General features: G+C 32.2%; 1 long non-coding RNA gene and 1 pseudogene across 4 annotated transcripts in view; one reads left to right on the top strand and one right to left on the bottom strand.

The window, feature by feature from the left end:
* The window catches only part of LOC146915953 (quillaic acid 3-O-glycosyltransferase CSL1-like), a 46,327-nt pseudogene that overhangs the window by 13,178 nt on the left and 9,273 nt on the right, over nt 1-23,876 (top strand). Inside the window, exons 3-5 of the transcript XR_015014813.1 lie at nt 19,320-19,421; nt 20,984-21,196; nt 21,290-21,392. The product of XR_015014813.1 is annotated as a quillaic acid 3-O-glycosyltransferase CSL1-like (transcript). The remainder of the gene's footprint in view (nt 1-19,319; nt 19,422-20,983; nt 21,197-21,289; nt 21,393-23,876) is intronic.
* Nucleotides 8,790-13,073, bottom strand: LOC146915954 (uncharacterized). Of its 3 annotated transcripts, none has more exons than XR_015014816.1 (4): nt 12,842-13,073; nt 11,789-12,702; nt 10,662-11,338; nt 8,790-9,289 (listed from the first exon to the last, which is right to left on the bottom strand). It is a non-coding gene; the product is annotated as an uncharacterized LOC146915954 (long non-coding RNA). The 3 variants fall into 3 exon arrangements; XR_015014814.1 differs by having other exon boundaries at nt 10,946-11,338; nt 12,842-13,071; XR_015014815.1 differs by having other exon boundaries at nt 10,946-11,338; nt 11,789-12,698; nt 12,842-13,071.

Below are 23,876 nucleotides of genomic sequence, written 5' to 3'. Positions count from 1 at the left end.
GAGGCAGATAAATAATATTTAATGTGATTGTCATATATATTTATTTACCATATATGTTGTCTTGTGATTTTCTATGCTTCTCATGTGTTCTAACATAGATGATATTTAACACTTAAAATATATTTTTTTTTCTCATTATCAAACGTTAATGAACAGTGATTTTAACGGTCATGAACAGTGATTCCAACGGTCATGAACAGTGTTTTAACGGCTATGAACAATGTTTTTAACAGTAACAATAACGGTCATTTTTACAATTTTCACTCTATAAATACCTCAACTTCATTCATAATTTTCACCCCTCAGAATATTTACTCATACTAACAAAATGGCTAAAATCCTTTTCCTAAGCATCACTCTATCTGTGGTTATTGTGTTCTTCTTTTTCGCCCATATTGAAGAAATAGGAGAAGATTTTGTACTATTAGCTATAATTTTCGTTTTACCATTATTAGGCTTAGTTTGTGTGATTACTTTTTGTTTTCGTGGAGGCTTAGATTAAAATATTATATTATCATGTTTTTTTTTGTAATCGTTGCTATTAAATAAAATGGTATTTTTTTTTGTCATAGTATATATATGTGTGTGTATATTGAATGATGATTATGCTCTTCTGTATTATAGATTGAATCATGTCGAACATTGCAAAACTTGATTTTGAGGCTCTTAATATTTCTGGAAAAAATTATCTGGCTTGGGCTCTTGATGCCAAAATCCATTTAAATGCCGAAGGGCATGGAGATACAAATAAAGAAGGAAAAGTAACAATTGAACAACAAAAGGCTAAGGCCATGATATTCCTTCGTCACCACCTTCATAAGGATCTAAAAAATGAATATCTTACCATAGAAGATCCAAAAGTTCTTCGGGACAATTTAAAAGAAAGGTTTGACCATCAAAAAACTGTCATCCTTCCTAATGCTCGTCACGAATGGGTGCATTTGCGTTTACAGGACTTTAAGTCTGTAATCGAATATAACTCGGCTGTATTTAAAATCACTTCTCTATTGACATTGTGTGGAGAAAAAGTGACTGATGCGGAGATGTTAGAAAAAACATTCTCCAATTTTCATGCATCTAATGTGATCCTGCAGCAGCAATACCGCGAAAGAGGTTTTAAAAGGTATTGTGACATGATACCGTGTCTGCTTGTGGCAGAACAAAATAACGAGCTTTTGATGAAAAATCACGCAGCTCATCCCACTGGTAGTGCTCCATTCCCAGAAGTGAATGTAGCAACGCAAGATCACTATTGACAAACTCGTGGTCGTGGTCGTGGAAATGGTCATGGTTGTGGACGTGGATGTGGTCGTGGTCATGGAAGGAGACGTGGTTTTGGTTTTAATCGTAATCACAATGGAGATTACAACATACTCTCACCAAAACAAAAACACATTTTCTCACTAGAAGATGAAAAATGTTGGAAAGAATGATATTGGTCAAAGCAGCAAAAGTAATGAGAGTATTTGCTATCGTTGTGGAGGCAAAGGTCATTGGAGTCGTACCTGTCATACGCCAAAGCATCTCGTTGATCTTTACCAACAATCACTTCAAAATAAAGATAAAAGGGTTGAAACTCACTTTGCCTTTGAAAATGATGAAGATGATTATGGTAATATGGATGTTACCCACTTAGATGCTGCTGATTTCTTTGTGATCCTGATAGAAAGATTGATCATCTAATTGGAGATGAAAATATCCAGGAATAGAACCCCAACAATAAAATGTTTAAGAGTACCTTTTATTTTCCTATAATAAAAGGGTTTTATGTTATGTTTTTATCTAATGATAATAAAAGTTCTACAGTTTTATGTTGTATTTATTTGTTTTATGTTATGTTTTATCTGATGATAATGAAAGTTTTATAGTAATTCTTATATTTATACTTATCTCTTATTTGTTCATTTTTAGATAGAATGAGTATTAACATTAACCCCAATAATGGAGATATGTGTCTCATCGATAGTGGAACAACTCATACAATTTTCAAGAATATAAAATATTTCTCCTCTTTGATAAAGCGACAAACCGGTGTTAGTACTATATCTGGAAGTTCAAAAATAATTGAAGGCTCCGGAAGAGCTAATGTGATATTGTGTGGAGGAACAAATTTAAACATTGAGAATGCATTATATTCTCCCAAGTCTCATAGGAATTTATTAAGTTTCAGAGATATTCGTCTAAATGGATATCATATTGAAACAAGAAATGAAGGAAATGTTGAATATCTTAATATAACGAGACATAATTTGGATAAAATAAGTGTAGTGGAAAAGTTACCTGCATTTTCCTTTGGTTTGTACTAAACTTATATAAGCACAATTGAAGCATATACAATTGTAAACCAGAAGTTTACAAATCATGATAAATTTGAGGTTTGGCATGACCGGTTGGGCCATCCTGGGTCTATAATGAGGCGAAAAATAATTGATAATTCTTGTGGTCATCAATTGAAGAACCAGGAGACTCTTCAATCTAATAAATTCTCATGTATCTCTTGTTCACAAGGGAAGTTGATAATCAGGCCATCACCAACAAAAATTGGAAGTGAATCTCTAAATTTTTTAGAGCGAATACATGGTGATATTTGTGGGCCAATACACCCACCATGTGAACCATTTAGATACTTTATGGTTTTAATTGATGCATCAACTAGATGGTCACATGTTTATTTATTATCAACTCACAACCAGGCGTTTGCAAGATTGCTAGCTCAACTAATTCGAATAAGAGCTCACTTCCCTGATTATCCTGTCAAGAAAATACGACTTGATAATGCCGCTGAGTTCTCATCTCGATCATTTAATGAATATTGTATGTCTATTGGGATTGACATTGAACATCCTGTAGCACATGTTCATACACAAAATGGACTTGCGGAATCATTTATCAAGCGTATACAGTTAATTGCAAGACCACTTCTCATGAGATGCAAATTACCCATTTCCACTTGGGGACATGCAATTTTGCATGCTGCATCATTGATTCGCATCAGGCCAACAAGTTATCACAACTCCTCCCCTTTAGAAATGGTTCTTGGTCGAGAACCTAATATTTCCCATCTAAGAATTTTTGGATGTGCGGTGTATGTTCCAATTCATCCACCACAACGCACTAAGATGGGTCCTCAAAGAAGGTTAGGAATATATGTTGGACAATCTAAAATGTGACTAAATCACATATACCACAACGCACAACGCACTAAGATGTGACTAAATCACATATACCAGCTGCTAATGCTCCAATAAAAATGGATGTCCCTGTTGGACAATCTAAAATTGCAAATGAGTCTGAACCACGCTTGAAGCGTTGTAGACCAATCGGTTCCAAAGATAAAAATCCTCGAGCAAACAAAGGAGCTAAAAAGAAAGATGACCCAAAAGAGGATATAGAAACTCTAAAAGAGTCTTCTGACATAATTAATATTTTAGTTCCAGAAGAACCTAATCAGATACCTGAAATACATGAAAATCAAGAGATCTCAATAAATTATGTCACCAATGGAATACAATGGAACCGACATGAAGTCAACATTGACAATATTTTCGCATATAATATAGCGCTAAATGTGATAAATGATAACGAGGTTCAAGAACCAAGGTCTATAAAAGAATGTAGACAAGGCAAAAATTGGCCAAAATGGAAAGATGAAATTGAAGCAGAATTAAATTCCCTTAATAAGAGAAAGGTATTTGGACCTGTTGTCCAAACACCTAAAGGTGTGAAGCCAGTTGGATATAAATGGGTGTTTGTTCGAAAACGCAATGAGAATGGTGAAATTGCAAGATACAAAGCAAGACTTGTTGCTCAAGGGTTTTTCCAAAGACCTGGAATTGATTTTGATGAGACATACTCACCTGTAGTTGATACAACTACTTTTAGATACTTAATTAGCATTATAGCTCATAAAGAGCTCAATTTGCACATGTTGGATGTGGTTACACCCTACTTGTATGGCTCACTTGACAGTGACATTTACATGAAACTCCCTGAAGGATTTAATTTGCCTGAAGCAAATAGTTCAGGATCTCGGGAAGACTACTCCATAAAATTATATAGTCTCTCTATGGGCTAAAACAATCAGGGCGCATGTGGTACAATCGCCTCAGTGAATATTTGCTGAAAGAAGGATATAAAAATGACTCAATTTGTCCATGTACTTTTATGAAAAGATCTGAAAAAGAATTTGCTATAATTGCTGTCTATGTTGATGACATAAACATTATCGGAACTCCTGAAGAGCTTCCAAAAGCCATTGATTGCATAAAGAAAGAGTTCGAGATGAAAGACTTAGGAAAGACAAAGTTTTGTCTTGGATTACAAATTGAGTACCTAAATGGCGGGATTCTTGTGCATCAAGAAGCTTACACAACAAGAGTGTTAAAGCGTTTTTACATGGACAAATCTCATCCATTATCTACTCCAATGGTTGTTCGATCCCAGGATGTGATGAAAGATCCTTTCAGACCTCAAGAAGAAGGTGAAGAAATACTTGGTCCTGAAGTGAAGTACCATATCTCAGTGCAATAGGTGCATTGATGTATCTTGCTAATAATACATGTCCCGATATATCATTTTCTGTCAATCTATTAGCAAGATATAGTTCTTCACCTACACAAAGACATTGGAATGGAATTAAGCATGTACTTCGTTACCTTCGAGGTACAATGGATATGGGATTGTTTTATCCCAAAGTACCCAAACTAGAATTAATTGGTTATGCAGATGCAAGTTATTTGTCAGATCCTCATCATGGAAGATCACAAACAGGTTACTTGTTTACAAGTGGAGAAACAGCCATTTCATGGAGATCTGTAAAGCAAACCATAACAACAACATCATCAAATCATGCAGAACTTTTAGCACTCCACAAGACAAGTAGAGAATGTGTTTGGTTAAGGTCATTGATTCAACATATACAAAAGAATTGTGGTTTATCCTCCGGAAAAATGGATGCAACAATAATTTACGAAGATAATACAGCATGCGTCGCTCAGTTGAAAGAAGGATACATTAAAGGAGACCGAACAAAACACATTTCTCCAAAATTCTTTTTCACTCATGATCTTTAGAAGAATGGTGATGTCAACATTCAACAAATTCGGTCGTCTGATAATCTTGCAGATGTTTTTACAAAGTCACTCCCAAGTAAAGTTTTTGAGAAACTTACACTTAAAATTGGTCTTCGTCGTCTTAGAGATATTTGTCTTTATGAGGGGGAGAAATAAATGTATACTGCACTCTTTTTCCCTTCACCTAGGTTTTATCCCATTGGGTTTTCCTGGTAAGGTTTTTAATGAGGCAGTTCACACTCAAAAGGATATTGTATTCTTTTTCCTTCACTAGAATTTTTTTTCCACTAGGTTTTATTTTAGTAAGGTTTTAATGAGGCATATCTTAGGTGGACATCCATGGGGGAGTGTTATAAATCATTATGGTGGATGTCCCATCAGTGCTCCTTTTTCTCCACTAGCTGCATAATAGCAGTGCATGCACAGTTTGAAGAATGTGAAACAACAGTCGTACTTAAGTTTCTATAAATAGCAGTACTGCAATTGTAACAACACACAGAAACAATAATAATACTACCTTATATTTTCTCTTCTCCTTATTCTCTCTTTCTCTTCAAGAATATATATTTTCATAACAGATTCATTGAATACTACTCTGCTTTTTATTACAAGAGAAAGTTTACTTTTTAAAATCATTTAATAAATAATGTGTTTAGTCTACCTTAAAGACTAGATATATCATTTATTGAAAGAATCTAAAAATTGGACGGAAAGGGAGTAAACCAAACTGAGTTCAAGTGGTAAATAAGTCTGACCAAGTACAAATCGTTCAGGAGAAGCCGAGTTTGATTACTGTGTGAAATATTTATTGGTCAGACTATTCTTACCTCGTGACTGAACTTCAGATTACTGTGACCCCTTTCCTCTAAAACCGAAGGTAGTACCTTATTTTTTTCCTCATCTCTTACTTCCAACATATCTGGTGCTCATCCACCCTTACACAAGCATGGAAAAAAAAATCATGAACTCGCTGTACCTTTTTTAGCCATTTTGATTTGGACTTCAAAATGATTAAGCTATTTGCAATTAAATAATTATATTATGCTTTGGAAAATCACATTTCTAATTTGCAGCTAAAAACTCACCAATAATTATTTTTTTTCCCATGTTTCAACTTGTTCATTAAAATTATAGTACTAGAGAAAATAAGGGCACTCACGTGTAGGGGCGGAGTCAGGTTTTAAACATCGGGGGGACCTAGTCTTAGTAGGTATAATTTAACAAAGAAACACTAAATTAAATCTTCAAATGCTATATATATATATATATATATATATATATATATATATATATATATAAGTTTTCAATTTTTAAATTAAATTTAGAGAAAGTAGAATATTTCAGAGTTTTCAATTTAAAAATAGTGCAAATAAATATAAATATATCAATCCAAAAGGAAAATTCTTTAAAGAAATCAATAAATAGATAATGGTTGTTTCTAACAAAAAAAAAAAATTATACTGGATTAGTGGTGCTACTATTAAATAGAGCAAGCGCAACACTACACATCAAGGGCAGAATCATGAAACAAGAAAGTTTGTTTGACATTGTTGATACTATACTAGTAACAATCAGATTAATCCGTTTTTCATACTCGGTATAGGCTAATCATTGGGTTCTTTCTTATGTTTTTTTGGTTTTGGCATTTGATGTTGCCTTGTAAATATTACTGACACTTTTTCTGTATTTCTTGGTGTTTCTTCCTAGCACTTCTTGTGATAGGAGGACCAATTGTCGTGGTAATATATTACATTTTAGCCTCTTCAAAAAAAAAAAAAACAATCAGATTAGTCTAATAGTATGGATTAAATAAAGAAAGAAAGAGAGAGCTAAGCTAGCATGCAGATGATGATTTGCCCCTATAGGTAAGTAACAGGGAACAAGAAGAAGAAACGATATTAAGGGGGGCCATATTCTTGACTATGTAAAAGTAGAATCATATAATAATGTATACTAGTAGCATAATTGTTTTTTGAAAAAAAGTGGGGGGACCATCATGGCCTCCCCTGGCCCCCCTTGTGCCTCCGCCACTGCTCACGTGTCTATTTTTCCACTTTTTTTATTCCTTTAACACGTCTTTATTATCAATGATATTTTATAGAAACTTGCGTATAAATTACAAATAATATTTATGTAAATTTTTTTTATATAGATAAAAATTATAAGTATAGATATTTATAACATTCAATTATAATAAACTCAACAGACCATACTGATCTTTAATATAACAAATATAATAAAAATTCTTATGTTTTTTAATAACACCAATAATATAACACTACTATAGGAAAATATGTTTAAGGATATATAACTGAAATAATAAAAAAGTCAACTGTAACACCCATACTAAACGTATCTAGAAAGTTTAGCATGAACGTTATTCTTAGTACTGGATACATTAAAATATACAACATAAAATTTTTCCCGAATGAATAATATTTACATCGAGTCCCGTTCGTATAAATAATAATACAATACATTCATCCATACATAAAAATACATCCTTGATGTCCATGACGTCCTGCAGCAGTACGAACGAACCCTTGAAGTAATATCCATCCGGCTACGAGCATGCATAAACATCCTGCTTATCTGAAACAAATAAGGATTGGGATGAGACATAATGTCTCAGTGAGTTCCCCTAAATCCTAGGCTATAGGTAACCACAAGGGGAAACCTACGGTTACCACGTGTCTACATTACAACCTGACGGTTGATTATACGTGTGTGGGGACTTGCATACTTAGACAGTGTGCATACTAGGGCCGTCATAATCTTATCTTAACTTGTTATAGGCTTCACTTCCTATACGTGTCATGGCGGTCGAGGGGGAATCTAAGACCGCTTTGCCAAGAATACGCTCTACGTATTAAGGCCTAAGCATAACATAATCATGGCACGATTCTAAACCAGACGATTAGGGGAAACCTAAGATCGTCATCGGTATCATGTTCATGTCTTACTCTATTCCATGCCTTATACTTGTCATTTAGCACCTGGTGCTCTTATTCTTAAACATAATGTGCATGGCTTCATTCTTGCCTGATCTTGAACATAGCATAACCATAATCATAAGAAACATAATCATATTCACATAATGCATAAACGTATCTAAGTTCATTCATTAGGTTAGCGTTGAACAAACAGTTGTTATCTTGATTCATTTTACGGATAGTCCCGAGTGGAGTAACCCCGAGATCAATCCCATACATGACCGATGTACGTACATCAGACTCCCTCGGTGTCGTGCGGGTCCCTTGCTGCTTGAACCGTTCCCCTTAGGTCGAGAACCTCCCGTATCCCCCTGGCGTTGATAACAAGAGACACGAGCACCTACGTCTTGTTTACTCAGTGACATGCGGGTCCCTTACGGCTTGAATCGTTCTCATTATGAGAACCCCTTGTATCCCCCTGATGTGGATAGCAAGAGACATGTCACCTACACATATTAATCATGGTCTTGTCGTGCATATAAGTTAGACATATACATACTTGCTTGTTTACCTCGGAACCTTGATCGATCCGATTAATGGTAACTTATACTTGTTCATACTTAACATGGTGGAGGGATCTAACCTATCAATCCACAACTTACATATTTACTAAGTCATCTAGCTCATATGCGAAGAGATTACACTTCGCGTCTTACTTACATATGTATTCATATTCCTATACTTGACATACTTAGATATTCATGCTATCTAAGTATGCATATACTTGACTATATGTTTCTTGGTATATAAGAGTGATATATAAAGCTTATGAAATAAGAGTAATATTTGAGCTTATGACATATGTTACCTTTAATTCTTTAACTCCTTTAATCCCTTAACTCAATCAAGTGAGCTACCAATCCCCCCTCTAATGTGATTGTATTGGGTGTTTGTCATCTGCTTATTGCGCTAAGTGTATATATTTTACCAAGCTTCTTTGTTTAATTTTGATTCTAATATAAAGGTTATTTACATATTTTTTTATGATTTGGTACACGTACAAATACACAAAAATGTACAAATAATTGTTCTTTTATTTACTCCAAATGCTTTATTTGTTTTCTTTCTTTTCCATTTTGTGTTCGTCTTTCCTTTTGATATTGTCTATTGTTGACTACTGCTTGTACAGTTTGTTCCAAGGGTGATCGTAATCAAGGAGATTGTGCAGTCCCATATAAATAATCTACATCATTTCCAAGCCTTATTTCTCCTATAGGCAACAATCTGTAGAAAAAAAATACAAAAGAAAAAACAATAAATGATCCAATGAAAGAGTCATATTTAATTAGCTTAATTAGCTTAGACAAATTTCTCTGTTGCTGCTTTGTAAACAAAAAATATTAAGATAGAACATATAAAAGATCATTTGAGTAGCATATGCAAAACAAAGTAGTTAAAATTTATAAATAATGTGCATGGAAATGTTTCACAAATGAATCTGAGAATGAAAATAATATTTTGCACACCATATCGACTGCCAACCATTAATGGAAAAGATTATGTACAGCAACCATAGTCTTCAATTTTGAGCCACCACATGTAAGAAACACAAATATCGAAAGAAAGAAAGAAAGAAAAAATTTGAAATATAGAAACAGACAATATTAGAGAAAGCGTAAAATGTAATAGACTGGTAAAATCGAAATTTCTAAAGAAGAATAATAATTTGAAAAAAATTTGACGAAAGAGAGGGCAAGACCCATACAACCATGTTGGTGAAACCCTTTTAAACTCTATTTTATCTTCTCTTAGCTAAGTGAACTCCCTCACAATGTTTTACATCAAAAAAACGAAGGCCAACACTACAACCACTCTCCCACTCAATTGTAACCACTTTCTCCAATTCCTTAACAATAACATCCATCGTATCCATCCATCCATCCACTCATGCCCACAAACTGTCACCGCACTCTGACAAATAAAAAAACCAAGACCAGTCTCATTCCTTTACACACCACATGAAGAAACAATATAATTGTGCTGAATATAAACTATATCTATCATGTTTCACAATTGCATCTACCAACAACTTATCAACGACCTTTCCATTGTATAACTCTACAAATCGAATTTCTGAAGATTGTTATGAGGTGCAGCCACATAATTTCTTGTGCTACACTACCTTTTTGTACATAGAGAAAAGCTTGAACTCATATCAAAGGCACAAACCAAAGATAAGCTGACTATAAACTCACTGCACCAAAAAAACTAATATTATTTTAAAAGAGATAACACAAACAATTGAAACAACTACTGTTGGAATGTATTCTTTATTTTTAAGTCGTTAATTAACCTGTGATAAAATTACGACCACGCTGTTATACTTGAGACCAATTTATTATTTAAAAAATTACTGTAAGGTTTGTAGCAATCAAACTACTAAACCTTGATATTGTCTATGGGGACGATAAAATCATCTAAATTACTTCAAGAGATTAAAATAAATAAAACCATTGGATCCGATATAGTTCTTTGAAAATTGAGAATAATGGAACGACAAACCAAGTAAATGGCAAATAGAAAAACAATTTAACATCGAACTTGATTAAACAATGGTTCAGATTCAAATATTTATAGAAAATTTGAGAAAACAAACCTATAAAGGTTTCTCTCATTTCCTTTTAAACTGTGTCTCTGAAGGCATTAAGTGTGGAACCAATTTATTTAACATTCAACCTTCAATTGCAACACTGGTTTGAAACAAAAACCAATTGCTAATGTAACCGAGAGCAAGAGAAACATCAACAATGATCAAACAACAAAAACAAAAGAATTCACACATCAAAATAAAAAATTTAAAAATAACAAAAAGCTATTATTCAAAATAACTGCATACATCAGTAAAGATTTCAACATGAAAAAGTCAACAAAAAACCAAACCTGAAGTTTGAAGGGTAAAAGTGATGACATTGGTTGATTCATGTATGATGTCCTCATCATGTTGCAAAGTTGCTGAAAAATAATAAATTTAGAAAGTGAGAAGATAAAAAGAGAAAAGAGAGATTAGAGAGATAGAGAAAGGAGAAAAAGAGATGTGGAGATAGATAAAGATCACTTTCTTATGGCTGTTCTAGCAACCAACAATTTTGTCTGCAGAGAGTGCATTTCGACGCTGCAACTTACACACCGCTTTCTTCCATTGGGGTCTTACCTCCTCCCTCTCAGGTTTCCCAATATCAGTTTTATTACTAAATTCACATTTGATTCCGATGCGAGGCAGTTTAAATTTTTTTGCCAGTTTTTGTTTGACTGAGGGCCTCAGATCAGTTATCCCTGCATTTCAATAGAAGCGGTTATTGTCGGTGTAAATCACTACTAAATTGTCTAAATGAAATTTAAAATTGAAGAAGAAAATGAAGGGTATTATTGGAAAGTAAAAAAGGCCACACCAAAACAATGTTTTGCTTTATAGATAGTTATAGAAGTTATAGATATAGAAGATTATAGATTATAGATTTATAATATTAGTTCTACTATTAATCTTTTGTGTTAATTCTTTGATAAAGTGTTCAAGTTTTATGTAGGCTTACAGTCTTACACCACATCTACAAAATTCAATACTTCAATTAAAAGGTATTGTTCTAATACCAAGGCATTGTTTCTCATCACTTGAATTTATAAAACTCAATGTTTTGTCTCCTGTTTTTTGCATTGCACCGCTTGATTACTTAAAATGCTTTTATTGCTCAATTTCAAAAGAGATATAAGTTTGAATTGACTTACATTCTTATGTTCCTCTTGTGTGACAGATAACATGCATTCCTTTAACACCGCTGATATGAATATCATTATATTCTTCTTGAAGGATTGCAATAAATATCAGTATTGAGTGATGAAATTGGAGTAATATTATGCAGTTTGTACACCAGATTTTTTTCGTTAGCTGAATCTATCGAAAGGCATAAAGAAGCATAACTGTGATAAGTTGCATTCTAATTTAAGACTCATTTGAAACTTAATTGTTTTGCCCTTCAACATCCTTGTGGACAATAATAAATCCAAAAAATAAGATTAAGTAAGAAGGGAACAAACCCTTGCTGCATTTAGTAATGAATTTTCACATCTTTAGTTATAAAGTTTCATGTATAATGATACGCGGCATTTACATTATTTTTAAAACTCAGACAAACACAAACAATACTTTGCATAGGAAACAAACCCTCACTTTTAAAAACTGAATACGAACATGAACATTACGTTTTGCCCAAGATTGCAGCCTTCTTCTAGAAAGTATAAGGGGAAAAAAATTAGAAAGCAAATTGGAGAAAAAACTGACACATGTGATAAAAAAGAGACAACAAAAATCAGATGAAACAAACATATCTACATGCAGATTTTAAAAAATTCAATAATCGGAATCAGGAATTTTTTAATAATTTTTAACGTATCAAAATGATAAGAGAGAATGAGACAGTGAAAACTTAATTGTGACTCACGTCGCCTCGTTTCAATTCAATGACCATGGGAGCAAGCGGTGGCCGAGTGTCGGAAAAAACCATCTAATCTTCATATCCTGTATTTGGTCTTCTCATGTTCTTTCGCCATTACGGATGATGTTGCCTTGTTATCCATTGGCCTTACTCCTTTTTACTTTCATCTTCAGTTCATTGTTCCTTGCTTAAATTTCACAGTTCTTCCTTGATTCAAAACACAGAGATAACAAAACACATAAATTGAGAACATAAATGGAAAATTCAATTCCACAGAATCATGAAGAGGAAGAAAAGGAAAATTTGAGAACACAGAGATAACAAAACACATAAATAATGAATCTACCGTATGCAGAAGTCCGCTTGTGGCCTTCTCTGATTTGTTGATGATCGTAACTCCTCTCTTTCGCCCTTTTTCTCTCAGTGTAAATACAAAAGATAGATTTGAGGGGAGTTTCCAAACTGCTGTTCAGTTTTAATGGGCAAAATTGGGAAATTCACATTAAAAAAGAAGGGTAATTTGGGAAAGAAAATAGGCTACACCAAAAAAAAGTTTTCCCTTTATTAATACTAGCGTCCAGACGGGCACTCCCGTGCCCGTCTGTCCGCTTTTTCTACTGCGCTAAAAAATATATACTATACCTTGTTTTTTTGTATAAAATAAATTAATATATAGTTTGTCATTTACAAATATAAGAACTAAAAACCGGATGAATAGAGATTTATTGAAGCCCTTTTATCCTCCTTTTTTTGTTTGTGTATTGCGATAACATATGTATACAATATATTTACTCTTCTTTGTATAATTTTATATCCACATAACTATGTATATGGATGACATGAAATATGCATCCCAAGTTATATGGTCGTGGTAATTAACACATTAAAACATTGCATCCGTTTGTAGAAACAGATTAAGAAAATATTTTAACTAAAATCAGTAAACAAACCTCTTTGTCTCCAAAGTTTGTAAAGCAATTCATATCAATATTTATCATATCAATTCAAAATTTCACATATTTTAACTGATGTTAAAACATAAACATGGTAGCATGAAACCTTCAATGCAAGTGATATATTGAAACTTCATGTAGAAGTAGATTCAAATGTGCTTTAACTATGTTTAAAATAATGGAACTTCATGTTGAAGTAGATTCAAAGTGCTTTAACTATGTCTAAAATAATCTAACTAACAGGACATGCATCATTTGTTTTGTGCAACTAAATTTGTGCTTTACTTGCACTATAACTGTTAAAAAGAACATCCAACACTGAAAAACAAATACAATTCATTCTATTAACTCATTCTTTCAAGGTTGTTGCATTATTCTAGAATATCAAGACTGGGTGTAAGGCTGATGTGTCTCCTGTGACATTAGTTATGAGGAATCCGAAATAGCCTTCATTCATATCTCAATTAGAAATGTGAAGAAAAGACCAACAACACTCAATTTGAATGTGAAAATGTATAAACTTAACAAAAAGAAGATAAAAAATATAAGAGGGAAAAAATTAACACAAATCACGTACCATTTTGAATGGAAAACTAAACCCAACCACGGAAACCCATTAAGTCCATAACTAAAAAGTCTAAAGCAAAAATTATTTTCTTAGGGCAGTAGCAAGGATTAAAACAATAAAATAGGCAAAATTTTATCAATGATATTTATACTCCTTCAAACCAAAGGTGTTCAAATTATAGAGTAAAAGTTAAATATCATAGCATCAATGCAAGGTGAGGTCTATTTGTGATCGAAATATAATCATCTTAAAATTCAAAAGAGAATGCAAATTAACTATGAAGATGCATATATGGTTGGATATGAGGGTGTTAGAGTATACGATCTTATAGAAGGAAGGAAAACAGAACTCTGAATCAAAACAAAAGGGAAAAAAGAAGTGTACGATATTATATTATAAAACTAAACTAACATCAAAATTTTGAGGCATCTTCATTCACAAACAAATTAAACTCCCCTGCCATAAACAAAAATCATAGTAAATAAATAACAGGTAAAAAAGAAGGAAATAAAAAGAGTGATTAACAACAATAAAAAAAAGAAGCTATAGAGAGATTAACAACAATTGTAAGTAAGAAGGTTCATAATCAAAGAGATAGAAGAATGTATACAGAGAAGAAATAAAAAAGTACCAACGTGGTGGAAATTTGAAAGGAAAGAAAGAGATAATAAAGTCGTGTACATACAATTGTAGGAAGTAAGAATGATTTACCGTAAGTTAACAACATCATTCCATGATGAAATCTCTTATTTATTTTTTTGAGTAAAAATGGTTGACAGTGAAATGAATTAATGGAGAGATAAGAATAACAATGGATAGAGATTTTTTTTTTTTTGTTGATAGGAACAATAGATAGAAATTGTTAATGAAAAAAAATGGTAGAATTGATGATTGTATCATTGTATTGTATGTAGCAACGTGTGTTTCCGTAATCGGAATGGGGAAGCAGTTATTAACAATTCTGTGAGGTGAGAAGTTAATGGAAAGTAAGTAACCGGCATTAAAATCTAATTGATTGCGTGTGATGAGAAGTTAATAGTGTAGAAAATATAACTGAAAAGGGCATTTTGGGATTTACAAAAAAAGGCTACACCAAAAAATAGTATTCCCTTTATTAATAGGTATAGAATTTTATATCCACATAACTATGTATATGGATGACATGAAATATGCATCCCAAGTTATATGGTCGTGGTAATTAACACATTAAAACATTGCATCCGTTTGTAGAAACAGATTAAGAAAATATTTTAACTAAAATCAGTAAACAAACCTCTTTGTCTCCAAAGTTTGTAAAGCAATTCATATCAATATTTATCATATCAATTCAAAATTTCACATATTTTAACTGATGTTAAAACATAAACATGGTAGCATGAAACCTTCAATGTAAGTGATATATTGAAACTTCATGTAGAAGTAGATTCAAATGTGCTTTAACTATGTTTAAAATAATGGAACTTCATGTTGAAGTAGATTCAAAGTGCTTTAACTATGTCTAAAATAATCTAACTAACAGGACATGCATCATTTGTTTTGTGCAACTAAATTTGTGCTTTACTTGCACTATAACTGTTAAAAAGAACATCCAACACTGAAAAACAAATACAATTCATTCTATTAACTCATTCTTTCAAGGTTGTTGCATTATTCTAGAATATCAAGACTGGGTGTAAGGCTGATGTGTCTCCTGTGACATTAGTTATGAGGAATCCGAAATAGCCTTCATTCATATCTCAATTAGAAATGTGAAGAAAAGACCAACAACACTCAATTTGAATGTGAAAATGTATAAACTTAACAAAAAGAAGATAAAAAATATAAGAGGGAAAAAATTAACACAAATCACGTACCATTTTGAATGGAAAACTAAACCCAACCACGGAAACCCATTAAGTCCATAACTAAAAAGTCTAAAGCAAAAATTATTTTCTTAGGGCAGTAGCAAGGATTAAAACAATAAAATAGGCAAAATTTTATCAATGATATTTATACTCCTTCAAACCAAAGGTGTTCAAATTATAGAGTAAAAGTTAAATATCATAGCATCAATGCAAGGTGAGGTCTATTTGTGATCGAAATATAATCATCTTAAAATTCAAAAGAGAATGCAAATTAACTATGAAGATGCATATATGGTTGGATATGAGGGTGTTAGAGTATACGATCTTATAGAAGGAAGGAAAACAGAACTCTGAATCAAAACAAAAGGGAAAAAAGAAGTGTACGATATTATATTATAAAACTAAACTAACATCAAAATTTTGAGGCATCTTCATTCACAAACAAATTAAACTCCCCTGCCATAAACAAAAATCATAGTAAATAAATAACAGGTAAAAAAGAAGGAAATAAAAAGAGTGATTAACAACAATAAAAAAAAGAAGCTATAGAGAGATTAACAACAATTGTAAGTAAGAAGGTTCATAATCAAAGAGATAGAAGAATGTATACAGAGAAGAAATAAAAAAGTACCAACGTGGTGGAAATTTGAAAGGAAAGAAAGAGATAATAAAGTCGTGTACATACAATTGTAGGAAGTAAGAATGATTTACCGTAAGTTAACAACATCATTCCATGATGAAATCTCTTATTTATTTTTTTGAGTAAAAATGGTTGACAGTGAAATGAATTAATGGAGAGATAAGAATAACAATGGATAGAGATTTTTTTTTTTTTGTTGATAGGAACAATAGATAGAAATTGTTAATGAAAAAAAATGGTAGAATTGATGATTGTATCATTGTATTGTATGTAGCAACGTGTGTTTCCGTAATCGGAATGGGGAAGCAGTTATTAACAATTCTGTGAGGTGAGAAGTTAATGGAAAGTAAGTAACCGGCATTAAAATCTAATTGATTGCGTGTGATGAGAAGTTAATAGTGTAGAAAATATAACTGAAAAGGGCATTTTGGGATTTACAAAAAAAGGCTACACCAAAAAATAGTATTCCCTTTATTAATAGGTATAGAATTTTATATCCACATAACTATGTATATGGATGACATGAAATATGCATCCCAAGTTATATGGTCGTGGTAATTAACACATTAAAACATTGCATCCGTTTGTAGAAACAGATTAAGAAAATATTTTAACTAAAATCAGTAAACAAACCTCTTTGTCTCCAAAGTTTGTAAAGCAATTCATATCAATATTTATCATATCAATTCAAAATTTCACATATTTTAACTGATGTTAAAACATAAACATGGTAGCATGAAACCTTCAATGTAAGTGATATATTGAAACTTCATGTAGAAGTAGATTCAAATGTGCTTTAACTATGTTTAAAATAATGGAACTTCATGTTGAAGTAGATTCAAAGTGCTTTAACTATGTCTAAAATAATCTAACTAACAGGACATGCATCATTTGTTTTGTGCAACTAAATTTGTGCTTTACTTGCACTATAACTGTTAAAAAGAACATCCAACACTGAAAAACAAATACAATTCATTCTATTAACTCATTCTTTCAAGGTTGTTGCATTATTCTAGAATATCAAGACTGGGTGTAAGGCTGATGTGTCTCCTGTGACATTAGTTATGAGGAATCCGAAATAGCCTTCATTCATATCTCAATTAGAAATGTGAAGAAAAGACCAACAACACTCAATTTGAATGTGAAAATGTATAAACTTAACAAAAAGAAGATAAAAAATATAAGAGGGAAAAAATTAACACAAATCACGTACCATTTTGAATGGAAAACTAAACCCAACCACGGAAACCCATTAAGTCCATAACTAAAAAGTCTAAAGCAAAAATTATTTTCTTAGGGCAGTAGCAAGGATTAAAACAATAAAATAGGCAAAATTTTATCAATGATATTTATACTCCTTCAAACCAAAGGTGTTCAAATTATAGAGTAAAAGTTAAATATCATAGCATCAATGCAAGGTGAGGTCTATTTGTGATCGAAATATAATCATCTTAAAATTCAAAAGAGAATGCAAATTAACTATGAAGATGCATATATGGTTGGATATGAGGGTGTTAGAGTATACGATCTTATAGAAGGAAGGAAAACAGAACTCTGAATCAAAACAAAAGGGAAAAAAGAAGTGTACGATATTATATTATAAAACTAAACTAACATCAAAATTTTGAGGCATCTTCATTCACAAACAAATTAAACTCCCCTGCCATAAACAAAAATCATAGTAAATAAATAACAGGTAAAAAAGAAGGAAATAAAAAGAGTGATTAACAACAATAAAAAAAAGAAGCTATAGAGAGATTAACAACAATTGTAAGTAAGAAGGTTCATAATCAAAGAGATAGAAGAATGTATACAGAGAAGAAATAAAAAAGTACCAACGTGGTGGAAATTTGAAAGGAAAGAAAGAGATAATAAAGTCGTGTACATACAATTGTAGGAAGTAAGAATGATTTACCGTAAGTTAACAACATCATTCCATGATGAAATCTCTTATTTATTTTTTTGAGTAAAAATGGTTGACAGTGAAATGAATTAATGGAGAGATAAGAATAACAATGGATAGAGAATTTTTTTTTTTGTTGATAGGAACAATAGATAGAAATTGTTAATGAAAAAAAATGGTAGAATTGATGATTGTATCATTGTATTGTATGTAGCAACGTGTGTTTCCGTAATCGGAATGGGGAAGCAGTTATTAACAATTCTGTGAGGTGAGAAGTTAATGGAAAGTAAGTAACCGGCATTAAAATCTAATTGATTGCGTGTGATGAGAAGTTAATAGTGTAGAAAATATAACTGAAAAGGGCATTTTGGGATTTACAAAAAAAGGCTACACCAAAAAATAGTATTCCCTTTATTAATAGGTATAGATTAATAGGTATAGATATATTTTATATGTAAATGTTGCAAACCACTTTTTTTTTTTTTTAAAAAAAAAATAAAAAAATAGGTCCATTGATCTTCTTATAACACTTGCAACAAAATATTAACATAGGATATTAAAGTACCTAAAATCCTAACATAAGTTTAACAAATGCATTGAACTCAGTCATCCAGTAACACTCACGCTTTAATACAATTTTTTGAAAAATAACGTTTAATCCAAGTATAATTAATAAAATCCTCTTAAAAATGTTGGGAAAAATATGTAGTTCACATATTGGGGTGTGTTTGTTTCAAGTTTACCAAATTTATTCCTAGGAATAACATTCCTTGGAACTTTAAGATGGGAATTAAATTTAGTAAACTTGTAACAAACATAGGCATACAAATTTTCATCTTTTTATTCCCGGGAATCTACAAATATAACTTGAAACAAACGCACCCTTGATGATTTTCCTTCTTATCATTCTTTGAAGATTATTAATGACGAAAAGGAAATGCCACTGGTTGTTTATGTGTCTCGTGAAAGAAGACCAGATGTTCCCCATAGATACAAAGGAGGAGCACTCAATACATTGGTGTGTACTCATTTAATTTGATCTTGAAACATTCCTCCTAATTTTCTTTAAATTAAATTTAGGGTTAATTAAGTAAATGTTCCCTATAAGTATTCAAAATTTTATTTTTAGTCCCTACAAAATAAAATCACACTTTTTAGTCCCTGCAAAAAATTTCGTCAACATTATTAGTCTCTGTAAAATTTTCCATCAACATTTTTGGTCCCTGTAAAAGTTTTACGTCAGCATTTTCGGTCCCTAAAATGCTAAAAGAAAATGTCATAAGGACTAAAAAGTGTGATTTTATTTTGTAGGGATTAAAAACAAAATTATGAATATTTATTGGGACCATTTACTTAATTAACCCTTAAATTTATGATTATGATCAGGGCCGGACCTTGGGGAGTGCAAGAAGCGCTACCGAACCGAGCCTCTAAAAACTATGGGCCTCAAAAAAAAATTATAATACCCACCCCCATTGAAAGAATCACAACAATTATTTTTTTTTGGCATAAACCATTCGTTTTCCCCTTTCCTACGACGTAGGAGTGACATTCCAAACGACACCGTTAATACAATTTTTTGAAAAATAACGTTTAATCCAAGTATAATTAATAAAATCCTCTTAAAAATGTTGGGAAAAATATGTAGTTCACATATTGATGATTTTCCTTCTTATCATTCTTTGAAGATTATTAATGACGAAAAGGAATTGCCACTGGTTGTTTATGTGTCTCGTGAAAGAAGACCAGATGTTCCCCATAGATACAAAGGAGGAGCACTCAATACATTGGTGTGTACTCATTTAATTTGATCTTGAAACATTCCTCCTAATTTTCTTTAAATTAAATTTAGGGTTAATTAAGTAAATGTTCCCTATAAATATTCAAAATTTTATTTTTAGTCCCTACAAAATAAAATCACACTTTTTAGTCCCTGCAAAAAATTTCGTCAACATTATTAGTCTCTGTAAAATTTTCCATCAACATTTTTGGTCCCTGTAAAAGTTTTACGTCAGCATTTTCGGTCCCTAAAATGCTAAAAGAAAATGTCATAAGGACTAAAAAGTGTGATTTTATTTTGTAGGGATTAAAAACAAAATTATGAATATTTATTGGGACCATTTACTTAATTAACCCTTAAATTTATGATTATGATCAGGGCCGGACCTTGGGGAGAGCAAGAAGCGCTACCGAACCGAGCCTCTAAAAACTATGGGCCTCAAAAAAAAATTATAATACCCACCCCCATTGAAAGAATCACAACAATTATTTCTTTTTGGCATAAACCATTCGTTTTCCCCTTTCCTACGACGTAGGAGTGATATTCCAAACGACACCGTTAGGTAAATTTCACATCTCTTTCACTTAATTTTATTTTGTTTTGTTTCGTGTTTAAAAGTTCTTCTGATTCTGATTTTTTAATGAAGCTTAGCTACACAAAAATAATTGCGTTTTGATTTTACCTGGGCCTATTTTAAAAATAGAACCGAGCCTCCTATTTCATAGGAACGGCCCTGATTATGATACACACGCATACGTATATACTTAATCATTTAAATATTTCATCAAATGTGATTCCAGCTTAGGGTTTCAGGGCTAATCAGCAATGGCCCTTATGTACTTGTCTTAGATTGTGATATGAATTGTAATGATTCATCATCGGCCAAACAATCCATGTGCTTTTTTCTTGATCCTGAAACCTCCAAAGATCTTGCTTTTGTCCAATTCCCTCAAATGTTTCACAACCTCAGCAAGAAAGACATATATGATAGTCAGGCTAGGAATGCTTTTATGGTAGGTCACCAGAACTTAAAATCTTCACCTTCAATCCATTAGTTTATGTCACATTATTTTGTTTGTGAACTAACATATTGTCATTTCTATTAGACAAGGTGGAAAGGAATGGATGGATTAAGAGGTCCAGGTCTCACTGGCAGTGGAAATTACTTAAGTAGAAGTGCATTACTCTTTGGAAGTCCAAAACAAAAAGGTACATATAGCATTATTATAGGGTCATGTTAATAAGTGTGACACTTGTTAAGAAAGACAAAATTAATAGGTTTATATTGAAAGTTACAAGTTTTAAACATTTAAAAAGTTGAATTCATCATTTTTATTTATCAATTTATAACGTAATAATTCTATCTTTGTTTCTTCATTTAATGTCCTAAAAACACTCTTTAGCATTTTCAACATAACCAATGCTATTTTTGAAAAATTCTAACACGTTCTCTTAAAACATGGTTAAGGAAACAAAAGAAGTAACTTTTTATGAAAAAAATTGTAATTACAAAAGAATTATATTCTCAACCGATATTTTTAGGACATTCATTACCAAGACTTTTTTATCTTTTTTTTTGGTTGTGGCCAGGGTTCGAACCTCGGACCTTGCATATTTTATGCATTGTCCATACCAACTGAGCTAAGCTCACGAGGACCAAGACTTTTTTTATCTAATAATTATGTTACCTTTGTTGGAAATACTAATTCAACTATAAATAAGAAATTCACCTATGAATTTTATTTGTCAATTCAACAATCAATAGACAATCCATAAAAAAAATTAAACTATCTCAAACCAAAATAATTAACAAAAAATCACACTTCTTATGAATTTGAACACAATATATATGAAAGAATTATTCGAGGTTAATTTAAGAGTTTGATTGTGAGCAAGTTGTTTGATAAAAGATATCAATTAAGGAAATTGAGATTAGGTTATACTAAAGACAAACTCATTATCAATGGGCAATTACTTTATTCAAAAATTCATATATCACATTTAGATATCTAAAAGTAAAAAGATAAGGGAGAGTAGAACACCGAGATCTATAGAGGTTCTTCCTTTTCTTCCTTGCTAGGGGTACATCCTATTTTCGTGATAGAATACGTCTCTACCATCGGCTTCCACTATGATGAAAATGTTTACAAGTGTATGATTACAAAGATTCTTTCGATTCCTAATATTCTATGTTAAGCAATCACACAAGATCCAATTTTCAAGACCTGTTGAAATTGGATAGCCACAAGGTCTTCGAATCTTAAGCTTGCATGAAATCCTTTGAACTTCTACTCTGAGAATTCGTCTTTGATATGCTTCCGATTCGATCCCCTTGAACCTTGAATCGATGAGAAACAACCCCCACAATACCTTTAGAGGTGAAAAGAGCCTTTTTTCCTTTAGATCCTTGATCCACCATCAAGATCCTTGAGAGAAACCAATCTTACAAGTCCTATAACACCCTAACAATCTAGACCTCACTCTACAAAAGTTCTTAGAAAAAGTGTTTGTAATATCCCAGACTGCTTACAGGATTGCCGACTAACCCCACAAACCAACACGAGTCTTTTCAGCATGCTTTGTCCTCACTCACATGCTTACCGGGAAACTTCCCGGTAGGTCACCCATCCTAGTACTACTCCAAGCCAAGCACGCTTAACTGTGGAGTTCCTATGGATTGAGCTCCCGAAAAGAAGATGCATCTTGTTGATATGGGCAGTACCTAACAATTCTTATAAGCCTTCCTTCAACCATGTAGTCCCATACCTACACGGCCTCCGGATCCCTCTCATTCCGATGTGATTCGGTTCCTCCTATCAACGTGGGGTTACCCTCTAACAGCCCGGTGGTCCGACTCATCCCGCTTAAGTCCGGGGCCGGCCAGGTTCCGCCACTGTTACTGTGCCACGTTGAGGGTATTACAGTGTTTAATCTGAACAAAATGTAGAGAGAGGGTTTGGAAATTTCAGACTCTATTTGCAAATTGATTGAATGAGTAGAAAGATGTGTGTAAGAGTATATATATGTCTGAGTGAAAAGAGTTAATTTAGCCACAAAATAACGAACTTGAATTGAATCATGTGATTCGATTCAAACAATATAAAATGAGGAGATCTGAAAGCTATGAAGATTGATAAGAATCCCAAGAGCTATGAATCGAATCAATCATTTTTTAGATGAATATTAAATCGATTCAAATATGCATAGGAAATAAATTGAATCAAATCATGAAGTCCATATGAAGATTTATATGATTCAAAGAACATTGATAATTAATTAAACAATGATCAGATACCAGGGAGGCCAAATGAATCAATTCACAAAATTCAATGAAAAGTTTGAATTGAATCACACCTTTAAAAAACTAAGAATGCCCGAGACAAAGGATGATTCGATTCATAATTGCTTGGTAACAATTTGAATTGAATCAAACACACTTAAAAACACAATTTGATAAAACTTGACTTCCATGAAACACCTAAACACAATACCAATGTTTGTTAGCATAGGAAACTACTGTAGAGGACATGAGATCATGGATTGACTAGGTTGCTTTCACATTTAAACTATTTACGCATAAAACATAAAACATTATCTAAATAAAAACATCATCGAAACCTAACCTAAGGACCAATCACAACCTCCAACCAATAGATATGATTAAATATTTTTTTTAGTCCTTATTAAATTGAG

Source organism: Medicago sativa, chromosome 6 (genome assembly GCF_051527215.1).
Source record: "Medicago sativa cultivar Bolivia chromosome 6, Bolivia_mono, whole genome shotgun sequence".
NCBI classification, from domain to species: Eukaryota; Viridiplantae; Streptophyta; class Magnoliopsida; order Fabales; family Fabaceae; genus Medicago; species Medicago sativa.
The sequence above is the reverse complement of the archived record's forward strand: the minus strand, read 5'-3'. Positions and strand labels throughout refer to the sequence as shown.